The sequence below is a fragment of the Chelmon rostratus genome, chromosome 11 (assembly GCF_017976325.1).
Source record: "Chelmon rostratus isolate fCheRos1 chromosome 11, fCheRos1.pri, whole genome shotgun sequence".
NCBI lineage: Eukaryota > Metazoa > Chordata > Actinopteri > Chaetodontiformes > Chaetodontidae > Chelmon > Chelmon rostratus.
This window is the reverse complement of record NC_055668.1, coordinates 13,496,599-13,503,109: the sequence shown is the minus strand read 5'-3', so window position 1 is coordinate 13,503,109 and position 6,511 is coordinate 13,496,599.

The window sequence follows — 6,511 nt, the reverse complement described above, 5'->3', positions numbered from 1 at the left end:
ATGCTAACCTTTATCGACATCTTACACAATGTCACAAGTGATAGAGCACGATGTTCCTCAGAGAACCCAGAGGCCACATGGTCAGGCGTCAGTCTCGAGTCATAGCTTTTCTGCTAATGCAGAGTGTCAGGCCATTATTTGCTCTAAGACTGTTGTGCAATTCGCTGAAGATTTGTCAAATTGATTTGAAAACCAAACTGTGGTTATTGCCCAAGCACCAGGCTCCTTGGAGTGATGAATGAAATTTGTCTTGACATGTCAAGTTAGGGCAAAGGAAAGAAATGACTTTAGGTGAAGTGCTTGCCCATGTTACATAAAATCATTAAAGTCATGACTGTTCTGGATTCAAGCTCGGATTTCACAGCTTATCATGGGGAGCAACCTTAGTTGAAAACAATTAAAAGACCTCAGATCAGTGACTTCAGCTTCTTCCAACTCGGTCCACCCAGAGAGGAGGAGAGGAGCGCATAAATCCAGCCTATTAGCCCTGAGGTCTCCTGATGACAGTTCCCGCCCCGCGGCTGATGTAAACCAAACTTCCTGTTCGGAGATGAAGAAGCCTGTCAAGCAGCTGCAGCCATCTCGACCCCTTGTCACCCTCCCTCTGTGATGCTCCGGCATTAATAGCAAATCGATTCTAAATGAGGGACAAGGGAAACAAGTGAGAAACAAAAGGAAGCGCCCGTCTCCGGTGGGGGGATGTGCAGAGGCGGAGTGTATGCTGGAAGGCAGGCTGGTTTGAGAGAGCTCCACAAGGTATCTTGAAAACACTTTTCCTGACATCTTCTCTCTGCAGCTACGCGTCAGACACCAAGGATAAATCACAACCGCTGGTGTGAGTGAGAGCTGCAGGTTTCATTGTGTGCTTTCCAGAAAGACTGTCAAACCATTTGGTGTATAAAGCTGATGGAATACAGAGCACCTTTCCAATAAAGCTGCTCTGTTTTCTGCACCTCATGCTTTTAATTATTGTATTTTTAATCACTGGAGTCACTTCCCACTTGACCAGAGTCCCAATCTGCACTTCTCCCAATGACCTCATGATAGAAGTAATGAGCACTTTTTCATCTCATCACACCTAATAGTGTATTGATCTCCAGGAAGAAATGACTACATCCCCTCAGTCAGCCCGTGTCATCATGAACAACCCAGACTTGTTCTGTTACAGACATTTAGCAGTGATTTCTACAAAAAAACTCTCAGGTTTGTGTGGCTGTGATATGTGATGTTGGCAGCATAATAAATATCTTTTATGGCACAAATCAGTTTCCACTTATCAGCTGACCCTAATATGACAAGTTTGATGTTTTGTTGCCAGTAGTTTCAACATCTACGCCGTGTGTTCTGTGGTCTGTAGCTATAAAAAAAATTGTCCTTGCACCAACTGCCATTGCCGCGAGTCAAACACTTTCCCTCCTCTTGTGTTTCTGCTGCCGTCTCCTCAGCGGGATAATCAGCCGTTCTCCTGCGAGGTAATTCCTGCTCAGGAGTGCATGTGGCCGACACTGCGGAAATTCATTTTTTGGTTTAATTTCAGGCCTATTGATCGTGGAGCGCTTTACAGCTGCATGACATCCATAATCACAACAATGGTGTGACAGCGGAGATAAATAATGTGGCACAGGCACGGACGGGATGAAAGGGATGCAGAATTGAAAAAAAAGGGAAGAGCCAGGTTCCATCTCTTGCTGCATTCTGTATTAATTACTGAACCCCACCCTATTACACCCTCCCAACCACAACCCTGTCGCCTGATTGATCTCCCTCAGACGCCATAAATTAGTTTTCTTCCCAAACTTATCTGAAATCTGTTTGTTTAAGCATCCATTAAAGGATAGGAGCCAGTGCACTACAGTAATTACCAAGGCCACTGTAATATCTATAATTATTATGATTAGTGGAGCAGAATTAAGTCACTGCTATAGAAACCACAAGGGGCCAAAGCCACAGCATGATTATGAGATTTTGCATATACTAACACTCGTCGTGTGCAAGCCGGAGCAATGTTGCTGAAATGTTGATTCATGCAACAGTCGATGCATACTGAAAAGCAAAAAGTGTCACACATGGAGCACAAAATTAATTTGTCCTGGCGGAGCATGTTGACCAATATATGACATGCCGCTGTTTTAAAATTAGATTATTTGACACTTTTATTTAGATATTTGTGGAAATATGCACACATTCCCGGCACACTATTGAGTCATTTTCTCCTCAGTAAGCATAAACGGCTATTTCGGAGCCAGTGTGGTCAGTGTTTGTGTGGGCAGAAACTTTAAGAGAGTCCAGAGAGCTGGTTTAAGCCGGCAGCAGAGGCCACAGCAGGTCTTTTGCCTCAGCTAGGTGTGTACACATAACTGTGTTTGTAACTTCACCTCAACTTTGCTCAATGTTACTTGCATCCAGCACGGGAGCAGCTTTGAGGCTACATTATATATATTTAAATATATATCATATAATGAGATGTGATAAATTGAAGTCCAAAATGTGACCTTTCGTAGTGTACATGCAGTTAAATGATAATGGCGACTAGTAAACAGTGATGCAGCAGTGCATAAAGCCTCTGCTCGTTGTTAGAGCCTGACGGGGGCTGACAACTCCCACTCATAAAATGTCTCAAGTCAAAAAGGCGATAAGGGTGCAGGGTTAATGCGGCTTGGCACACAGTTTTATTTGTGCGGAGGCAGAGAAGTCCTGCTCTTCTCCCCCTTCTGGAGAGGAGTGGAGCGGAGTGGATACTGTTACAGGAGGAGAAGCAGTGGCGCAGTGGTGGACACTTAGCTGAGACAGAACAAGCAGGCGGGAGAAAGAGGAACTGACCATTTTTATTACCACCTGACTGCAGGACTTAATCGATGGATGAGAGCTGCTCAAAATGATAGTATTATATTATTTAGTGGACTTTCATTGTTTCACAAAATCAAAACTAGCAAACTGGGTGTGTGAAGCTCCATTTTACGTACAATTGCAAGTTTTATTTACAATTATAAGGTGAGATGCTGACGAGTTGCATTATGGGTAATGTAGGATCAGTGTTTTTGGAGCTTGACCCATACATGCGACCAACAGTAAGGATATCTTGGTCTCTGCTGCACTGATTTTTTAAAACCATTTTTTGGAATCCGCCCATTTCAAGCCCATAGAAGTCAACTCTAAATCACAACAGCACTCTGATATTTTGATATTGATTTCAAAAATGTTGCATAAAATGTACATTCCAATGTCCTACTGCACTTGACATGACTGTGCAGGTTAGTTACGGATACACTTCCTTCCACAGCTCTTACTGGTGTAATGGAACAACAAACGGCAGCAAATTAATGTTCATAAGAATACATTTTCAGTCATCTCATTACTTGGTTTCTTTATCCTGCGCTTCATAAGCTCTCTGCAGCTCTGCATGCATGCATAATGAGACAAGGCTTGGTAACAGAAATGTTTCTTGTTGCTGTTCGGGATGAGCACCACTGGGAATGAATTGTACAACAAGGCTCCACACCACTGATCAGCTATAGCTATTTGTATGTGAGTCAACACCCAGCCTGCTGTCTTTTTAGGGAGGGCCGGTGACCCTATCATGGACACGACCTGTTAAGAAAAGCAGCCTTTTCTTATCTGCATGCCCTTGGAGTACGCGCCTATTGATATGCCACCTTGACTCTATCTTCATGCCAAGATGCTTCCAATTATGCGAGCCGCTGGAGTGAGGCAGAGCGTGGGTTTCTGTGCGATGAAAACTGGTCCATGGATAATGTGATCCTGCTGCTCCCCCCACCACAGGGATGGTTTCCACTCAGCCATTTCTCTACTCAACACTTCCCAGTTCACCACTTTTCCCACAGTTTCATGACCCCATATGGCAGACTGATCTATTTAGTAAATGGTTCATCACCGGGTCCTGAGCTCTGCAACAACCTGCATCCATTACATCCAGGAGTTCAATACATCATATGTGGGGATTTTTCGCTGCGACATCAGTTCCTGTGTTATCAATCTTTCTTTAGATGCCTCTCTTTAGGCAGCGTGATGTCGCCAGACAGCCGGGTGGAGGTGACGCCACAGTCAGGGCAGCCCTGTGAGTGACAGCAGCTTGTCACTCCGCTGAAGTGACAGCCACCGGGAAAGTGAGAGATGGATGGAGAAGCAGTATGGAGACTGACTGTTTATAGCCTGTGGAAGCTTCTTCACCCACCAGGATGACTGTGTCAAACATTATTCTCTTCTTTATGTTTATTTTCTTGTCAGGCTTCCAGAAATCTGTCTATATTTGCATTGTGGACAATACAAGAAAAGCATCTGCACCATTTATATCTGAAATCTTTAAGGGAGCAAAAGCTGTTGTTGCCACCTGTTTGTTTTTTTTCTAAATTCAAGCTCTCATTCATATTCCTTGTATCAGGTTTCCCTCACTTCCAGAAGAGGGCAGCACTTCTTTACCAAATGTTATTGTAACCTCTGCCATATTCTACAGTATTCCTGCACTGAGAGCCCTGCTGTGTAATTTATTGAGGAGAAGCATGCAGACAGGGGTCATCATCTTGACTTTTGCTGCTCATTCCCTACATGCTTCTCAGGCCCTTTAATCTCATCCTCACTATTCTGAAAAGGAAGCTTTTCAGACTAAAACACAGCTTGTCCTATACACTGTGATTTACGAAAGATGCACAATACAATTTACAGCAGACTTCAGTCACTTCCACTCGTGTCGCCTGTCGCCCTTTCTTTCTCCCTCTCTCTCCCCTCTTCTCTCTCAACTCGCCTCACTCCTTCGTTTCCCCCCTCTCCCTCTTTGCCTCTGCTCCACCCTATAATCACGCCAGTTCATGGCTCTCATTTGGAGTGGTATATATAGCAGTAATTGTCAGGGTGCAGTACAGAGACTGGGCAGAGCATGTGTACTCTCTCACAGGGCTGTTTTGCAATAAATCTGGAGAGGAGAGGATTGAGGTGGAGAGGGGGGGTTATGTACGTGCACGCAAGCACTTGCACACACATAAAGACACATTCACTTACACACAATGCTCAAACAATACAGTAAGCACATAGCGAAGTAGATAAAATTGTTCAAGCACCTAAGAAAAGACATCGTACTAATTTGCAAGCACTCGCTTTGTTTCTGTGAGTCATTATATCTCACTGCCTATTCATTTACTCTCTCAACGGGCCAGACATGGAAATTGAATGTGTCTCATAATGTGTTTTTCACTAAACAGGGCGGCACAGTTATGCAAATGCATTCATTATTCAGGAGAGCGTTATCCTTATCAGTAAATATTAACAATCCCAGGTGATGAGTTAGGGCCTGGACGTCAGGTGGTCTGCTAATGATCCATGAGCGCATGCAAACACACTCACATGCTGCGCACATGCAAAATAATGAAAACAGGTAAATCACTTACAAGGGATGAACACGCTAATGAGCCTTCTCATCAGCGTCCTAGATTATACAGTAGCAGCTCATCACCCTGAACGTGATAAAAAGCAAGTCATCATGGGGGCAGAGCAAAACCAGACAGTTCCCATTATCAGAGCCGCCACGTGGCTTTCAGCGAGGACATTCCTGCTCAATAATCTGAAGTCTGATCACTGAAATCCTCCATCATGTCTGTCTGCTGTGTAAACCATGGAACACTGCTTCCAAAAGGGAAAACCTGTTATGCAGTCCACTTGTTTGTATGTGTGTGTGACGGGGGGGTTCCTTGTAGCTTGTATGGACAGGTCTGTCATTCACAGAGCGCACACAGTCTCCATTGTGGAGCCGTCTGTGGTCCCCATCGGGTCAGGGTGGGGTGGCAAGGGGGCCTCCCGAATAAAAACACGTGCTGCAAACAGGAAGCGGGCCCGTGAGGATAAAATGAGAGCTGCGTGGCCGAGTGTTTATGAACAGCTTCTCAATTCTCTCTCTTTTTTGTTTCACAAATTGCTTTCTGTCTCCTGTTCTGATTCATCTTGATAGAGTGATTTGCTTGGGTTTAACTTTGGACGTATAGGTCCACACACGTCCACCCTGCACAAGAATGAGCCTTCCAGGAGATGTAATCATGTTCTGACTTACAAAATCATATTCTCTTAAAGCAAGTTCCAGACACTAGTATCTAGCGTCTGCCAGTGTGATGAGATAATTTGAGCTCTTTCCACGGTAGTGACATGTTTTCAGCCGTTTTATCTCTGGCTTGCACTTTCAAAGGTTCAAAAGTTCAACAGAATAAAAAGAAAAGCTTTTAAGACCTAATAAAAGTCAAGATAATGTGTGAAGTCCACTATGCTCGCTTGCAGCATGTGTGCGCTTGCGTGTGTGTTTATAGGAATAAAGTATGCTGAAAGTGCATGAAAGGATGCTGAATGTGTGCGAGTACACGCCGTGAACCCAGGTGCTCTGCTTTCAAGTGCTCCTTTCCTGTTTGCCCAGCGGCTGTTTCATCCCGGCGAGTGACCACTTCACAGCTCCTCTGTTTTCTTTCTGGGTGGATTTGTCAGCTGCGATCAAATCAGACTTTTGTTAAGAGTAAAT